We start from the raw sequence: 18,960 nt of genomic DNA on the forward strand, positions 1-18,960 counted from the left end.
TGGACCAACGCAATAGAGTAGTAGTAATACTACGTCAATACAAAACTGTAACTTTAAAAATGACAGAACTATGTTGAAATAGAGGTTGTTGCCGTGGCAACGTCTCCCAACTTTGTCCCCCTTTTTCAGCCATTGTCAACCTGCGTTGAAAAATGAAGTCCACTTTTCTAGGGGCTTTGAAATATGCTCTTTCTAATGAGACTGATTTGAAAGAGTTTCTAAAAGGTATTTTTCTGTAAAAGCAGGCTGAAAATACCCTATTTTTGGCCTTTTTACACAAATTAGCAACTTTACACTTAATTTGTAAACTAATGGAAAGAGCTTGGAGGTTGAAATTGTACTTTTGAAAACAACGTTGTACTGAGACATTATGCGCCAAATTTCGCATTTATTACTCAATTATTGTGGGAGCTAAGTAATGTCAAACTTTGACTTTTTTTGGAGGACTAATTTTTTCGGCCAAGTTTACTGTAATTCAGGCATTCAATCAGTGCTCGGCAAAAATTGTTATTGGTAGCAATGAACAGAGCTCAAAAAGTTGTGCAGGGTAGCTAAGTTTCCAAAAAAACTGAAACACAGCTCGGGAGATATTGTGTCTCAAAGTTGTCAGAATGTCATTGTCGTACTGTATTTCATTGTGGTATGGGGTCAAACAAATGGCTATATCTCCACAAATATTCCACAGGCGAAACTAAAACTTTACCAAAGTTCGTTTGAGACATGGTGGACTCTGCATATGAAGTTTCATCAAAATCCGTAATGGTCATGCAGGGTACTTTCCAAGAATCTGATCACTTGACATGGAATGACCCAGTTACGTCTCCATCTCCTGCAATCATCTTATGATGCCTTTGAGTTATCTGCCCGAGCGGCTGCTTGCTCTGTGGCTATGCGTCGTTTTGCATGGCTTCGTACCATTGACATGGACCCTAACCTTCAAGACCGCCTGGCTAACATTCCTTGTCAAGGTAACGACCTCTTTGACGAGTCAATCGAGGCAGCCACTAAAAAATTATCTGACCATGAAAAATCATTTGCTTCAATTGTCAGACCTAAACCAAAGCCAGCTCCTGCTAAGCCTGCATGCCATGCTGTTATCTATCAAGGCGTTGTGCTCCAAAGCTGGTTCCTTATACTCGCCCTCCTCTGAAAAAACAGCCACCTCAGAAGCAACAGAAATCCCAACCTTCTGCTGCACCTAAGGCTTCTCAGCCTTTTTTGACTGTTTACAACAGAGCATAACCTCCACCGTTCTGTCTCTGTCTCCTTTTCCCCCTATAGGAGGTTGTCTGCATTATTTTTACAACAGATGGACAATAATTACATCCGACTTCTGGGTGCTTACCATCATCAGGGAAGGATACTCTCTTCATTTCAATCAGGTTCCTCCAGAGCTTCCTCCAAGAGAGTATCCTTCCAATCCATCCCAGACCGCCCTTCTTCTTCAGGAAGCTCAAGCTCTGCTTCATCTCCATGCCATCGAACCAGTTCTCCTAGAGCAGCAGAAAAGGGGGTTTTACTCCAGTTACTTCCTTGTTCCGAAGAAGACGGGCGATCTGCGACCCATTTTGGATCTCAGGGCTCTCAACAAATTTTTAGTCAAAGAAAAACTTTGGATGTTGTCCCTGGCATCTTTATCCCCTTCTCGAGCAGAACAACTGGTTATGCTCTCTGGATCTCAAGGAGACCTACACTCATATTCCCATCCATCCGGCCTCTCAATACCTCATATTTTGGGTGGGAAATCTGCATTACCAATACAGAGTTCTACCCTTCGGCCTGGCCTCGTCTCCCAGAGTGTTCACCAAGTGCCTGGTAGTGGTAGCAACAGCTCTACGGAATCATGGTCTTCAGGTATTTCCCTACCTAGACGCATATCTCCTTGAGAGAGGCATATAAAGATATGGTTGGCTATAAAATAAGCCAGGTGTATACCTAGCAGGGCCTCCGCGTGTGCGGATCGCCGGACTTGATGGACCGAAGGTCTGATCCGGAGATGGCGCTTCTTATGTTCTTATGACTGGCTCATCAAAGATTTCACATCTCTAGGGGTTATTGTAGTGACCCAACGGACTACCTGGTTCCTACAAAGTTTGGGATTCAGCGAGACACATGATGGTACTTCTGGGTCACATGGCCTCCACAGTACACGTTACTCCTTTTGCCAGACTTCACCTCAGAATTCCTCTGGACCCTGGCATCTCAATGGACGCAGGTTTGCTATCCTCTTTCTCGACCCTTCACAGTCACTACTTCTTTGAAGAAGTCTCTCCGTTGGTGGATGCTCTTTTCTAATCTTTCCAGAGGCTTGCTTTTTCAAACGCTCCCTCATCAAAAGGTCCTCACCTACACTTGGGGCGCTCATCTCGATGGTCTCCGTACTCAAGGCCTCTGGACCAGTATGGATCGTCAGTGTCATATCAATCAGTTGGCACTCAGAGCAATCCTCAAAGCTCTCCATGCTTTTCAACATCTCCTTCACGACACAGTAGTCCTCATGCGCACGGACAACCAAGTCGCCATGTATTATGTCAACAAATAGGGAGGGACAGGGTCTGCCTCCCTTTGTCAAGAAGCTCTGGAAGTTTGTGACTGGGCAATCTATCACAACACCTTCCTCAAAGCTGTCTACATTCAAGGGGCACAGAATTGCTTAGCGGACAACTTGAGTCGTCTCCTGCAACCTCACGAATGGACTCTCCCTTCCTCGCCTCTTCATCACATTATCTCACAGTGGGGAACGCCTCAGATAGACCTCTTTGCAGCTCCCCACAACTACAGACTGCCTCAGTTCTGCTCCAGGATATACTCTCCTCACCGCTTCGAGGTAGATGCTTTTCTTCTGGAATGGACGAATCTTTTCCTCTACGCATTTCCTCCATTCACTCTCATTCTCAAGACTCTGGTCAAGTTGAAGAACGATCATGCCACCATGATTCTAATCGCTCCTCGATGGCCGAGACAACCCTGGTACTCCCTTCTACTTCAACTCAGCAGCAGGGAGGCTTATCTTCTACCAGTTTTTCCTTCTCTGCTTACACAGAGTCAGGGATCTCTACTTCATCCCAACCTGCAGTCTCTACACCTGATAACCTGGTACCTCTCAACATAAACCCTCTTCAGTTTTCTCACTCTGTAAGAGACATTTTAGAAGCTTCTAGAAAGCTTACAACTAGACAATGCTATCACCAAAATGGACTAGATTTTCTACATGGTGTTTTTCTCATCATAAGGAGCCTCAGCATTCCTCCTTATCTTCTTTTTTGGACTACCTGTTGCATTATCCAATTCTGGCCTCAAGTCTACATCCATACGAATCCATCTCAGTGCAATTGCGACTTTTCATCAGCCTATTGAAGGGAAACCCCTCTCTGCTCATCCAGTGGTTTCCAGATTCATGAAAGGACTTTTTAATGTCAAACCTCCTCTCAAACTCACTCCTGTGGTTTGGGACCTCACTGTTGTCCTTTCTCACCTAATGAAGCCTCCATTTGAACCAATTGATAAGGCTTATCTCAAGTATCTCACTTGGAAAGTGGTATTTCTCATTGCTCTCACTTCTGCTCATCGAGTCAGTGAGCTACAAGCTTTAGTCACTGTGTTCCATCATGATAAGGTGGTTCTTCGTACTCATCCGAAATTCCTACCTAAAGTGGTCTCAGAATTTAATCTCAACCAATCCATCGTATTTCCAGTGTTTTTTCCAAAGCCTCATTCTCACCCTGGAAAATCAGCTCTTCATATTCTGGACTGTAAACGTGCTTTGGCCTTCTACTTGGAACGCACCAAACCACACAGATCTATCTGCTCCTCAACTTTTTGTTCCCTATGATCCAAATAAATTGGGACATCCTATTTCTAAGCGTACCATCTCCAACTGGATGGTGGCTTGTATCTCTTTCTGCTATGCCCAGGCTGGATTACCCCGTCACAGTACAGTCACAGCCCATAAAGTCAGAGTAATGGCAGCTTCAGTAGCTTTCCTCAGATCTACACCTATTGAGGAAATTTGCAAGGCTGCTACTTGGCCCTCAGTTCATACCTTCACTTCTCACTATTGTCTGGATACTTTGGCCAGACAGTATTACAAAATTTATTCTCCTAAGTTGCCAACACTCCCACCATCCCATTCTGGTTAGCTTGGAGGTCACCCTATGTGAGAATACCTGCCTGCTTGTCCTGGGATAAAGCACAGTTACTTACCGTAACAAGTGTTATCCAGGGAAGCAGGCAGCTATTCTCACAACCCACCCACCTCCCTTGGTTGGCTTCTCTGCTAGCTATCTGAACTGAGGAGACGCGCCGCCCTGTGCTGGGCGGGAAGGCTACTCGAAACTTCTAGTTTCTTCAAGAAAGTCTGCTTGTGAGGCATCTGCATCGGGGCTCCATCGGATGATGTCACCCATATGTGAGAATAGCTGCCTGCTATCCCTGGATAACACCTGTTACGGTAAGTAACTGTGCTTTCTCAACAGGTGGGTGACGTCACTGACAGAGCCCCACAGCGGACAGCCTCGCAAGCAGACTTGCTTGAAGATCTTTGTAAGAGCTTACAAGTACTGCACTATGCATGCACGAATACCTTCTCGCCCGAGTCAGGGCGCGCATCTCCTGTGAGGTACCTCAGTTCAACGTTTTCCGCGGAGCCGAGAAGTCCTCTTCACTTCAGTTCTGCAGTACTTCGTTGCCTTCTCGCACCGTGGCTTTGTTATTTTTCTCAGTCGCTATGCCCGCGTGTCTTTCTTTTTCTTTTTTTAAAAAAAGTTTTCTCTCGTTTCTTTTTGGCCTTAGGCCTAGGCCTGGCCGCTGAACCTTGTTCTTTTGTCGGTCTTTATTTTTTCTATGTCCCGGCCTCTTACCGGTTTCAAAAAGTGTAGCCAGTGCGGCAAGGTAATTTCTCTCACCAACCCTCATCGTCGGTGTATTGTTTGACTGGGTCCCGAACATTGTCCCGACACTTGTTCGCGCTGTGCTGCCCTTCAATCTCAAGCCCTTTGCAGAGGCCGTGCTAAAATTCTTCAACTATTTGGCACTATGGAGCAGTCTGCTGAGAGGGTCTCGACCTCTGCTTCGGGGACGGCCTCGACTTCCACAACCTTGACATCCGTGGTTGCCTCAACCAAGGCCTCAATAACTTCGGTCTTGAAGGCCTCGCCTTCAATTGAAAAACCGCAAATACGGAGGGGGAAGTATCAGATCACAAGATGTAGTGCTGGGATAAAACTGAAAGCTCAGGGTAGCAGTTCTAACCATTAGGCTACTCCAGATATAGGGCTAGATTCACTAAGGGCATGGAACTGATTCTTGCCCGTGGACTGATTTTCACGAATCACGCCGCCAATCCAGCGCCCAGATCGCTCTAGCGATCCCAACGCATGCACAGACTATCTGTACATGGTCTGCGCTTGTGTCAAAGAGCAGTGACTTTTTTTTAACTTAGTCCAGTGAGCCCATGAGTTAAAACCATGGGCTCCCACTGGGGGAGGGCCAGGGCAGCAAGCAGGAGAGTCGGGGGGCAGAGCAGGCTGGCAGGAGCAAATTGGCAGGGAGCAAGAGGAGATTCGGGGCAGAGCAGGCCAGCAGGAGCAAATTGGCAGAGAGGCGGGGCAGGAACCAGGAGAGGAGATGCAAGGTGGCAGGAGCAAATCACAGGAGCTGGAACGTCAGGGTAGACAGCAGGCAGAGAGCAGGAGATTGCAGTCAAAGCAGTGAACGACTGGTCCCCAGAAGTCGCTTGTTTGTGATCGGCCAGCCCAGTTGATGTTGCAGGGGTTTTGTTAGTGAATCGCTGCCTGCCTACGTTTCAATGCCATTTCCCCTCATTTGCATGCACAGATCGGAGGATAATCAGGATACAGGTTAGTGAATTGGGTCCCAAACTGATCTGTTTGCTTAGTGAATCTAGCCCAAAGTTATGGCCAGGTGGCAGGATTGAACACATTGAGCAAGAACAATATCAGCAGCAGAACCTGTCTCTATAAAATCATTTTACTGCTATTATTTTTTTATATAGATTATTTATTAGCTCTTATCTTTATGTTCATATTCAGTAATTCTATTAATTTAAATTGCTGCATTTATTATACATGGATAAAGTGGTTTGCTAGCCTGCTAGTCTATTTTAAAGCAAGGAACTGGACATTAAATAAAAGAATAAAGAGTGGCCTAGTACTTAAGCATAGCTGCCTTAGGAGGTTGTGAGTTTGATTCCTACTGCAGATCCTTGTGACTCTGGACAAGTCACTTAACACTTCATTGCCCCAGGTAGAAAATAACTACTTGTCTAAAAATATGTAAACCGTTTTGATTGTAACCACACTCCCACCCACCCCCTTTACCCTTTCCTTAGACTAACTTAAACTATACAAAGCAAAAAATAACTTTAGTTGGCTTAAATTATACTCACAGCAGCTTAATTTCATGCTTTACCTGTAACCTATGTCGCCCCCCCCCCCCCCGTCTGCCCTTAACACCGTCTCAGAGTATTTTTATCCATACAATTATTTATAGAACAGGAGCGTTTTAAAAAAAATATGTAATCGGCATCGGTCCCAATTTATAACTACCAATGCATTATCACTTACCGCTTTAGTGGCAACCCACGGTTAACTAGCACTGTGCAGCAACTTGTCGCTTTAATAATTCGGTGCAGGACTGATACACTGCCACGAGCAACACCTGGTCTACCGGCACTTGGATGCGGCGATCACTCTGCACGTGTCGGTCGCCAAACGCATGCGCTGGTAAATCAGTTGACGTCTGATACGGATGGCGTGTGAACCTCGTGCATCAGCCCGGGTAAAGAGCAAGTGCGACTGCGCAGAATTATTGACAGGGGGGGTGGGGTGGGGAAGAAGGAAGAAGCGGTATTTGGACGTCTTGGAGGATCGCCAGGTAGGTAGTTGGTCACTGAGAAACTCCTACACCTCCAAAGGAGCCGCGTAGGAGCTACCACCATCCCTACGGGATTACCGCAAACCTCATTCCCGTGCAGCTCTGTACTCCAATTTGCCTTTGAGGTCACTCGCGAGAGGTTCCACAGCATCCCTTCTACGGCGTCTTGCTCTCCTCTGACGCAATTTCTCTCCTTCGGATGCGTCAGCGGGGATGGAGCATCGGAGAAGGAAAGCTGCGGGACTCATAGTGGGCAACCCCAGGTTTGAGTTTTTGAGGGATAGGTCCGGATCGCAGACAGGCAGGAGAGTGTGCGGGGAGACAGGATGAGGTGGCAGACCCTGGGGAGGGGAGGCCGGTTCCTCGGTCTCCTGATGCATGTGAGAGTGTGAGGGCAGCTGAATGTTTGTACCTTGCTATTTATGCAGCATTCCCCCACCCCCACCCCGCTGGCTGGGTCCTAGGGTAGACATTTGAAAGGGTGCCCTAAAGCCAGCTGGCTGTTTCTGCTTCATCTTCGGGCAAGCTTCGGGACTACGCAGCTAATGGCTAATGTAAAATGTGACTAGGGAAGTGAGATAAAAACCAGAGAATTAGGAGATGATCAGTAGAAAATAATTGAAGCTCTCTTCCCCTAAGCTTCAAAGGAAAGTAATATGCATGTACTTTTCGTGTTTCCAGTTGTAATTTTAACTGTTGTCATCCTATGTCTAACTTTAATAGTCAGTTATGAATGTAATACTGAGTTTTCATTTCATGTTTAAGAAGAAACTTAGGACTTCTGTGAAAAGAATCATATGTTGTAGAATGAAGAGGGACTTGTTCTTTCATTTTATTGACTTGGGCCTCTTGAGACACCACTCTGTTCAGCTGCTAAGGATGGTTGCTGTCTTTTGTCATCAACTTCCTGTGGTCCCTTAACCTAGTGGAGAATGCACTGAAATTTAATGCAAAAGCAACATATCAGATAAATTTAGTTGTGTTAGTATATACTGTTAACATTGTTGCAGAAAACCCAGTTAAAACATAGCTGCTTATTTTGACTTTGTTGAATGTCCCATTTTAAATCCAATTCCATCTATGTTCGAGGGTCATTTAATAATTTACCTACCCAGTATGAAAGAAAGTAGCAAGTGTGTGTTGAACCAGTCTGTGCACGTTGTAATATGTCTTAAGGTTACTCATGCACAGTTGTAGAAGAGTGACCAAGATGATATAAAGCAGTGGTCTCAAACTTGCGGCCCGCCAGGTACTATTTTGAGGCCCTTGGTATTATAAACAATGATTCTTTATGGAAAACTTGTGCCTTAAGTGTCCAGCGGTCGCGTTCTGGAACGTTGCCCACCTGTAACCTCACGAAAGTGCTTTCCTGCGTCTGTACGCAATTGTCCTCTCCACTCCACCTCACAATTGCATCTCTTACAGTTGATACTTTGATAGTTTTTCATTTTCTGCATGTTGCAGTTTATAAATCTTTCCTTAATTGCTTCTGATAATTTCAGATAATCCACATTTTGGATTTGTAGATACTTACATCATGCAAAGTTGTCATTTCTTTAATAAGACGTTAACTATTTTTTTTCTGCGGCCCTCCAAGTACCTACAAATCCAAAATGTGGCCCTGCAAAGGGTTTGAGTTTGAGACCACTGATATAAAGGGAATCGAACTCCTCTTGTATGAGGAAAGATTAAAGTAGTTAGGGCTAAGGGGAGATATGATTGAAGTCTACAAAATCCTGAGTAGTGTAGAATGGGTACCATTGGATCGATTTTATTTATTTATTTATTTTTTACTCCATCAAAAATTACAAAGACTAGGGGACACAGAGTTACAGGAACAGAGACAAGAAATCTTATTTTGTCCCGGTTTCTTTGTTTTAGAATTGATAATGGATTATATTCCTGTTTGCATTGGACAAGGTCGGTATGGAACATCAGGTAGAAAAACAATTGTCGAGAGAGCATTTTTATTTGAGAATGATTTAAACCACAATGGAATCTGTTGAATGTGTATATGATTAATGCTTGTTCAGTAAGGATCAAATTAGAAATTATTGAAAGCCTACGCACGGATGATCACCCAGAAATATTATGTATTACTGAATCTTGATTGCTGGATTCAGATGAAATCATAATGGACTAGCTTTGTGTTGATGATTATATGGAGTTTTCTACCCCATGAATTGGGAAGAGAGGGGGAAGCCTGGTATTATTAGCTAAATTGGGGTTTAAGCCCAATGTAATGATTATCAAGAATGACAGTAACATGGAATTTCAATTGATATCTCTTGAGACTCTTAATGTATTGTTATGCTACTGTCCTCCAGGAACGTTATGTTCAGAGATGTCCAACTTTCTTACAGTTTTAATTGAAAATAGGATTGACCCTACAACAACTATAGTGATAGGTGATTTCATTATTCAAGTTAATCAAACTGATAGTGACCTGCAAGATTCCACATTTCTAAATGCAATGTGGGGTTTAGGGTGGAGTCAGATTGTTTCCTCCCCAACTCATATGAAGGGTGACATATTAGACCTTTGTTTTGTACATTCATAGTTTGACAGGTTAAATCCGGTTCCTTGATCAGATTATTTTGTAATAAAATTCTTGGTACTAACAAAGATGAAATGTGAGAGAGATTGGAAATCCCCTTATTGGATTAGGGAAGAGGGGGATGCGCAAGGGCTCACTGTAGCTGTGAAGGAAGCGATCAGAGACAAGAAGACTTTGTTTAAGGAATGGAAAAGATTAAAAACGGACGAAAACTGGAAAAAGCACAAACAGCATCAACGCAAGTGCCATAAAGCGTTAAAAATGGCCAAAAGAGACTACGAGGAAAAAATAGCCAAAGAGACGAAAAACTTCAAGCCGTTTTTTCAATATATTAAGGGGTAACGACCAATGTTCCCTCTAAGGATTGATGAGGTGTGTGCAAAAAAAATATGCATGAGCGACAAGTTACATACTCCACAAATTTATGAGCAGGCGCGGAGGACGCATTTTTAAACAAATGTAGTTTATCCTTGTACTCCTTATGTATTTTTAATCATCTATGGATATGTTTGTATGTTTATTGTTCAAATGGTTTTATTTATTTCCCCAAATTTATTTTTGTTATACGCATTGAAAATATTTGATATTGCGTTTAAATCAAAATCTCAATAAACTTGAAACTTGAAACGAGTGCCCGTGAGATTGTGGGAGGGTTAAATACTCAAAACTTAGAAGAATAACAATTTACTTAAAGTTTTTGCTTCGCCAGCTTTCTGGTATCTTTACATACAGTGGCGTACCTAGCATATGTAACACCCAGGGCCCATCATTTTTTGGCACCCCCCCATCTGTACGAAAAACATGATTTTTAGTAACAAGCCACACGTCACACATGAGTACCTAGGAAAAGGCAGCATCTTACATTTTGCAGTGAGCAGTACATCAATACACCCATTGTAAAACTAAACAAGCCAGACCAGCACAGATCAATCCTACAACGTCAATCCTAACAGAAAACCATGTCTTTCGAACACACAGAACACAGAAAACACCTTCGCCTAGTATGGAATATGTCATCACAAACTAACCCCTCCCCCTTTTACAAAACTGTAGTGTGGATTTTAGCCACAGTGGTAACAGCTCTGATGCTCATAGAATTCTGAGCATCAGAGCTGCTACCACCACGGCTGGCGCTAAAAAACGCTCCACAGTTTTGTAAAAGGGGGGATAAAATAGAAATACACAGCTTCAATGCTCTAGCTCAGGGGTGCCCAAACATTTTGGGCTTGCGAGCTACTTTAAAATGACCAAGTCAAAATGATCTACCAACAATAAAATTAAAAAACACAAAGCACACTATACGCTGAGAAAATGTTAATTATCATTCCTATTCTGAGTTTTTTTCAAAGAGGTCAAGGCAGATGACTCTATGCATTGTCACCTCAGTAACAACCATACAAAAATAGACAAATATACCCCCCTTCCTTTTTATTAAACCACAATAGCAGTTTTTAGCGCAGGGAACTGCGCTAAATGCCCAGCGCTGCTCTCGACACTCATAGGCTCCCTGCGCTAAAAAACACTATTGCGGTTTAGTAAAAGGGGACCATAGTGCAAAATATAGACAGCATATATAAATTCAAACACATTTTGATCACTAAATTTAAAATAAAATCATTTTTCCTACCTTGTCTGGTGATTTCATGAGTGTCTGGTTGCACTTTCATCTTCTGACTGTGCATCCAATCTTTCTTCCCTTCTTTCAGCCTGTATGCTTCCTTTCCTCCAGACCTCATTTCCTCCCCCAACATTTTCTTCCTCTCTCCCTGCCCTTTCATTTTTTTTTTCTCTCTTGATGCCCCCTTTCTTTTTTTCTGTTTCCCTTCTGTCTCCCTGCCTGCCCCCTTTCTTTCTCCCTACCCTCCACAAAGCTACTGCTGCCACCATTGGGGGAAACAGGCCCCAAAGCCACCGCTGCAACCATTGGGGGAAACAGGCCCCAAAGCCACTGCCGCAGCTGCCCCAAGCTCTCTTTGCTTTCCCCGACGTCAATTCTGCCGTCGGAGAGGAAGTTCCGCCCAGACAGGCAGCGATTGGCTGGCCCGAACTTCCTCTCCGACTGCAGCCTTAGGGCGGACCGCCTCCCCCCCCCCCCCGGTATGACACTGAAGACATGGCAGCGGCTCCTCTCACGAATCACCACCTGCGTCGGAAGTCCGATGCAGTCGGGGATCGTGAGAGGAGCCGCCGCTGCATATTTCAACTTTAAAATACAGGCCGCCGCCGCTTCCTCTCACTTCGCCCTCAAGTGAGTGACAGGAGAAAGCGCATGAGCGACGCCACTGAAAACAGTGAGCAATCGCTCATGCGCTCACCTTAGAGGGAACACTGTTAATACGACTCACAAAGGAAGCAGTGGGACCGTTCGATGATCATGGAATAAAGGGAGTACTAAAGGAGGACAAAGCCATCGCCGATAAACTGGGTGGAATCCATCCGAAGGTCATTAAGGAACTGAAAGGGACTATAGCTGAACTGCTTCAACTAATATCCAATCTGTCGATCAAATTGGGAAAGATTCCGAAAGACTGGAAGGTGGGGAATGTTACGCCGATCTTCAAAAAAAGTTCGAGGGGAGATCCGGGAAACTACACACCAGTGAGTCTGACCTCGGTACCGGGAAAGATGGTAGAGGCGCTGATAAAAGACCGCATCATTGATCACCTTGATGGATATAATCTGATGAGGACCAGTCAGCACGGCTTCAGCAAAGTTTGTTTGACGAACTTGCTGCACTTCTTCGAGGGAGTAAACAGGCAGATAGACAAGGGTGACCTGATTGACGTATATCTGGATTTTCAGAAGGCATTCGTTCGACAAGGTTCCATATGAACGATTACTTTGGAAAATTGAGAGCCATGGAATAGAGGGTGAAATATTCACTTGGATTAAAATCTGGCTAGTGGATGGGAAACGGAGAGTGGGGGTAAATGGACAATACTCGAACTGGAAGAACGTCACCAGTGGGATGCCGCAGGGCTTGGTGCTTGGACCCATACTCTTCAACATATTCATAAAATATCTGGAAATGGGTACAACGAGTGAGGTGATTAAATTTGCAGATGATACGAAGTTATTCAGAGTAGTGTAGACGAAGGGGGATTGTGAAGATCTGCAACGCGACATAACCACACTCGAGAAATGGGCAGCAACATGGCAAATGAGGTTCAACATGGATAAGTGTAAGGCAATGCATGTCGGTATCAAAAATCCCATACACAAATACAAGATGTCCGGGGCAGTACTTGGAGAGACCCCCCAAGAAAAAGACTTGGGAGTACAAATCGATGAAGCCGTCCGCAATGTGCGGTGGCGGCAAAAAGGGCAAACAGAATGCTAGGAATGATTTAGAAGGGGATCACAAATAGATTGGAGAAGGTTATCATGCTGCTGTACCAGGCCATGGTACGCCCTCACCTGGAATACTGCATCCAGCACCGGTCGCTGTACATAAAGAAAGACATGGTACTACTCGAAAGGGTCCAGAGAAGAGCAATTAAAATGGTTAAGGGTTGGAGGAGTTGGCGTACAGTGAGAGATTAGAGAAGCTGGTCCTATTCTCCCTTGAAAAGAGAAGACTGAGAGGGGATATGATCGAAACATTCAAGATAATGAAGGGAATAGACTTATTAGATAAAGACAGGTTGTTCACATTCTCCAAGATAAAAGTTAAAAGGGGATAGATTCCGTACAAACGTAAAGAAGTTCTTCTTCACCCAAAGAGTGGTAGAGAACTGGAATGCTCTTCCGGAATCTGTTATAGGGTAAAACACCCTCCAGGGATTCAAGACAAGGTTGGACATGTTCCTGCTGAACCAGAACGAATGCAGGTAGGGCTGGTCTTGGTTAGGACACTGGTCTTTGACCTGGGGGCCCCCGCGTGAGCAGACTGCTGGGAGCGATGGACCATTGGTCTGACCCAGCAGCGACAATTCTTATGTTCTTATGAATTATGGCTCCCCGAATTAGACAGCATAGATAGTCTTGAGATTTCCGAAGTTGCCGACCATTGGTATAACACTTTAGAAACCTGTCTAGAAGACTCTTTAGCTCCATTAAAGTAGGTGGTACCCTGGTGATCGCATACTGCCCCTGGTTTCAGAAGATATTAAAGGTTTGAAAAGAGATGTTCAGCAGAAGGAGAGATCATGGTGAAAGAATCCGCCACAGGAAGCTCAGATTATGTCGGGGGCTTTGACAATATATAAAAGCATGCCTTTAGAGGCAAAAAAACCCCCTACTTTTCTGATAAAATAAGTAAAGTGATAAATTCATCTAAGGAATTATTCAGGATAGTGACAAAACTGGCAAATGGACAAGTAGAACAGACTGGTTTCTTTTTTTACTTGTACTGATTTTCTAACATTGTCCACAAAAAAGTGAGTAAAATATGATATGGTTGTGCATCATTATCCTTTTACAAAAATGACAGGAATTGGGAATTGGAGGTATGGTACTACAGTGGTTTACCTTTTTTTTTTTGTATGGAAGAATGTTTCGTGTTGAAGTAGGGGCAAATCATTTGGAATTGGCGATGTTAAATTATGGCGTGCCCCGAGGATCAACATTATCTGCTGTATTGTTTAATATCTATCCGCTTACATTATGTCGAGAGTTGCAGGATCTTGGGGTTAGCTATAAGTTGTATGTCGATGATATTGTGTTTTCTGGTTACTGTAAGAAGTACAGTGCAGTATGCTGCTATTAAACAGGTTGAAGAATGTTTTCGTGTAATTAAGGAATAAATGGATACTAATCGTTTTAATTAAACACAAACAAAACTGAGGTACAATGTATAGGTCGTCAAAACCAACTTGATCTATTTCCTTCTCTATTGAGCCTAGATAATACAGTGATTCTGTATCCAATGAATGTAAATATTTGGATGTTATTTTGGAGTCCACCTTGTCTTTTAAGCCGCAGATAAGAGCAGTAGTATCTAAAGCTTTTTTTAAAACTTTGGCTGCTTTGAAAACTAAGAGATTTTCTGCTGGTAAAGGACTTTCATACAGTGATAAATGAAATATTGATCCTTATAATTGATTGCTGCAATGCCCTTTACTTAGGTTTACCGAAGTATGTAATTGGGCACTGCAACCGGTACAAAATGCGGCGGACCAACTAACTGTGGGGGCTTCAAAATTTGATCACATTATACCAATTTTAGTCAATCTTCATTGGTTACCTGTATCTGCTGAAATTCAGTTTAAAGTACTTTGTTTGATTTAAAAGCTGAGACAGACTAAACAGCCAGTAGTGATGAGTAATCTTTGTAACCAATATCAGCCAAGTTGAACATTACGCTCTGATGAATAGCTTAGTCTGGAGGTTCCATCCCTAAAGCAGGTGAGATTAGTGTGTCATCGTTTTTCAATGATCACAGTGCAAGGTGTCCTTTTGTGGAACGCCTTGTCGCTTGAAGTCAAAAGGACTCCATCTTTATTAAACTTTAGGAAATTGATTAACAGTATTGTTTGAGTGATATTACTCATGCATATAGGAATGGTGAGCCTGACGTAATGCATATAATTATAGTTTTACTGCATGAAACTGATTTTAAGTCTATTTGTTATAAGATAGTGTTGTGTTTTGTTTGTTTATTAGATGCTGTCTGTCTACTGTGATTTATATGTTTTAAATTATGAATGTTTTTTGTAACTTGCTCAGAATTGCAGGATATAGCGAGTAAGAAATTTCTAAATAAATACTTTAAAAACCAATAGGAGGAAATATTTTTTTTCACTCGAAGAATAGTTAACCACTCCTACCACATGTGTTCTAGAGCTTAACATAGCTAGTTTTTAAAAAAGTTTGGACAAGTTCCTGGAGGAAAAGTCCATAGTCTGCTATTGTGACAGACATGAGGGAAGCCACTGCTTGTCCTGGATTGGTAGCATGGAATGTTGCTACTGTTTTGTTTTTCCCAGATACTTGTGACCTAGATTGACCACCGTGAAGATGGGATACTGGACTAGATGGTCCATTGATCTGACTCAGTATGGCTATTATTATGCTCTTATTATCATCTGCGTCAAAATAGAAATAAACTGCAAGAGGGTGTTCCTAGTTGAGAATAGCAAAGGGGGGAGGGCCCCCCGTGATCAGGCACACCCCCCCCCTGCGATCCGGCACCCCCCCTGCCTCGAACCGGCAACCCCCCGCCAAGATTGGGCACCCCCCGCCACGATCCGACCCCCCCCCAACACGATTGGGCACCCCCCCAACACGATCCGACATCCCCCCAACACAATTGGGCACCCCCCCCGCCGCTTCTTACCCTCATCTGGGCACTCTTGAAAATCGGCCTCCTCCTCTGCTGGGCCTTGAGCATCTGAGCATGCTCAAGGCCTGCGAGTTCACGTTCACGTTCAGAACGTGAACTCGCAGGCCTTGAGCATGCTCAAGGCCCAGCAGAGGAGAAAGCCGATTTTCAAGAGTGCCCAGATGAGGGTAAGAAGCAGCAGGGGGTTCCCAATTGTGTCGGGGGGGGGGGGGCGGATCGTGTCGGGGGGGGTCGGATTGTGGCGGGGGGTGCCGGATTGCGGGGGGGGCGCTCGTAAATCGAGCCATGCTCGGTTTCCGAGGCACCGATTTTGCAAATGTTTTGCTCGTCTTGCAAAACACTCGCAAACCGGTGCACTCGTAAACCAAGGTACCACTGTACAGTAGTTACTATAAAGGAGCACCCCAATAGAAAAGAATGAAACCACTGCAGGACAACAACAGTTATTTCCTTTATCAGCCAGTCTTTTTAATAAGAGTGAATGGTCTACTAAGTCAAAGACTGTAATAAGATCTAATGAAATGGTCAGTGTTACTTAGCCTGTTGTATAGGTCATTTGCAGATTAATCATTAATGAGGTCACCACAGTTTCTGTGCTATTTAATCAGGACTAAAACCTGCCTGTTGGAGATAAAAAATTTAAGAGGTTTCAGCTTGGTAGAATAACTGCTGAAATACTACCTTTTCTGTTCATTTTGATACGAATTTCAATTTAAAGATGGGATGGTAATTTGTTGGAACTAGTTGATCTACTGTTGGACTTTTAAGAATGGGGTGGATTACTGCCTCCTTCCATTGAATAGGGAATACTCCTGATCACAAGTTATTGTTTGTTTGGTAGTAATCCAGTTAGGACTAGATTCACTAAGCAAACCGATCGTGTACTGATCGTTTTGCGACCCCTTTGCGATCCGATTCTAATCCATACATGCAAATGAGGGGAAACGGCATGCAAAGTAGGCTGGGACAGGATTCACTAAACAAATCTGGGACACCAACTGGGCTGGTTGATCAACAGAAGAAGCGACTGCTGGAGACCAGTCGCACACGACCCTGCCGACTCTCCTGCTCCATTGCCGCCCTGCTCTCTGCCCTGATCTTCCAACCTTGCTCTCTGCCCTGACTCTCCTGCCTCGATCTACCAGCCCTGCTCTCTGCCCCAACTCTCCTGCTCTGATCTCTGCTCCGATTCCCTGCCCCAACTCGAGCCCGTGGTTTTAACCCACTTTAAACCCGCAGGTTAAAACCACAGGCTCGCGAGTAAAAAGTAAAATAAAACAAAACATGGACATCAAACGCATGCGCAGACCATCTACAGACAAAGTAGATGGTCTGTGCATACGTTGGATCGCTGGAGAGCGATCCGTGAGGTCAGTGGGGAGCGTTCCTCCTATTGCTCCCATTTGAATACAGGCCCGTTGGGAATCATTCGGCCTGCGTCGGATCGGACACAGAGCGGACTGACTCGGCCAGGTTAGTGAATCTAGGCCTTAATGTGATTTTCAGCCAAGAGAAAGTTATTGTATCTAGGCTCCAGGTAGCTAATTTACAAGATAAGGTATAAGTTTAGAGGGGGCTGACAAAGACAGGTACTTGTAAGAAGTACCAATTGTAAGGAGTTTGATGTTTAGAGCCATTGGCATTGATTTCAACTATAAGTGAATCAATCAGCAAAGTAGGATAGAGATTAAGAGTACCACTGTTGACAGATTGGCCAGCATCAACTGGATTAGGAGATAATTGAAAAGTGGCACGCAAGGAATCAATCTTGGCTTAAAAATAAGAAGTAAAGTGTGCTGCTGACAGACATAATGTATTAGAAAAATGGGGTTTAATGGAAGTTAACTAATTATGAAGAACAATGCTTCTGGGTTGTTTGAGGCTGAGTTAATGAGTTTGGTAATAGTTATCTAGCAGTTATGAGTTGGTTTTGATAAGAGCACTTGAGTTCTTGGCAAGAGTTAAGACCTGGATTTGCACCAGATACTCTCGGTGCAGTGAATTTATCTTTTCAAGGGGCAAAACTTCCCTTAGTATCAAAGTTATATATGTCTAGTGTGAGATTGTTTTCATTGTGAAGCATGTTGGGTAATGGCAGATTTAAGGGTTGTATCCCAAAGAGAAACTTGCTGGTCAGCTGGTAAAGAAATAGTTTGTCAGAAAGTGAAAGGCCAAAAGGGAAAGCAATTCAATATCTGGATGACTGTAACTGTAGGAGAAGTGGAGGGACTAATACTGGAGAGGGGGGGTGCAAAAATAATGTAGTACCAACTAAAGTGAGCTTAACCCCTCCTTTTACTAAGCTGCAGTAAAGGTTTCTACCACAGCCCAGAGTGCTAAATGCTCTGACGCTCATATAATTCTGTGTGCGTTGGAGCATTTAGTGTTCCAGACTGCGGTAGAAACCTCTACTGCAGCTTAGTAAATAAGGGGTTGGGGAAATGAGTTAAGAAAGTGGTATGACCATGATGAATATAATGATTTAAAATGGGAAAAGATAAAGGGGTCGCTTTTGTGGGAAAGAACAACGTTCAGGATATGGCCTGCACTATGAGGCAATGTTCTGTTGTGGATTATTGGACAGAAAATAGAGGGTAGGGCTAAATGCCCATGTCTCTCAATGGAAGAGGGTGAATAAGGAATAAAGTACAAGCGCACATTCAGCACACTCATCACCTACATTGGCGCAAAAACCTGGAACAGCCTCCCGATAACCATCAAAACAGAACCTGCTATCTCAGATTTTGAAAGAAACTAAACTCTTCTCTTTGAGATGATATACTCCATTGACAATCAGTAGCTTGTTCGAACTCAAAAGATTTCTTCCCCATTCCATAGTAAAATGTATTTTCTAATATCTCCTCAGTGCTTATCCGCACTTCTAATTTTCCTCAATGCTTCCTTGTAGAGGACTCTTCACCCACCATCTCCTCATCCTGCTTAATGTCCCCTTTCTCTTTTTTCCCTTATCTGCTTAACACCCGATTTGTACCCCTATTCAGGCATAGAGCAACTCACAAATTGTAGATTAGATTAGAATAATGGAATGCCACAGGGATCTATACTGGGACTGGTGCTATTTAACATTTATAAATGATTTGGAAATTGGAACAAGAAGTGAGGTGATTAAATTTGCAGATGATACTAAACTCTTCATAATTGTTAAAACACATGTGGATTTAAAAAAAATTGCAGGAAGACCTTAGGAAATTGGAAGTCTGGGCAT

General features: G+C 43.6%; 1 protein-coding gene across 4 annotated transcripts in view; it reads left to right on the forward strand.

Moving 5' to 3' along the window:
• Positions 1-6,676: 6,676 nt before the first annotated feature.
• Positions 6,677-18,960, forward strand: part of DNAJB14 (DnaJ heat shock protein family (Hsp40) member B14) — a 68,552-nt gene continuing 56,268 nt past the window's right edge. For 2 of the 4 annotated variants that reach the window (XM_033957065.1, XM_033957042.1), the window contains exon 1: positions 6,805-6,894. The gene's annotated coding sequence lies outside the window, so the exon portion shown is untranslated. The other 2 variants (XM_033957050.1, XM_033957058.1) reach the window with 2 other exon arrangements.

The sequence above is a fragment of the Geotrypetes seraphini genome, chromosome 1, assembly GCF_902459505.1.
Source record: "Geotrypetes seraphini chromosome 1, aGeoSer1.1, whole genome shotgun sequence".
Taxonomy (NCBI): Eukaryota; Metazoa; Chordata; class Amphibia; order Gymnophiona; family Dermophiidae; genus Geotrypetes; species Geotrypetes seraphini.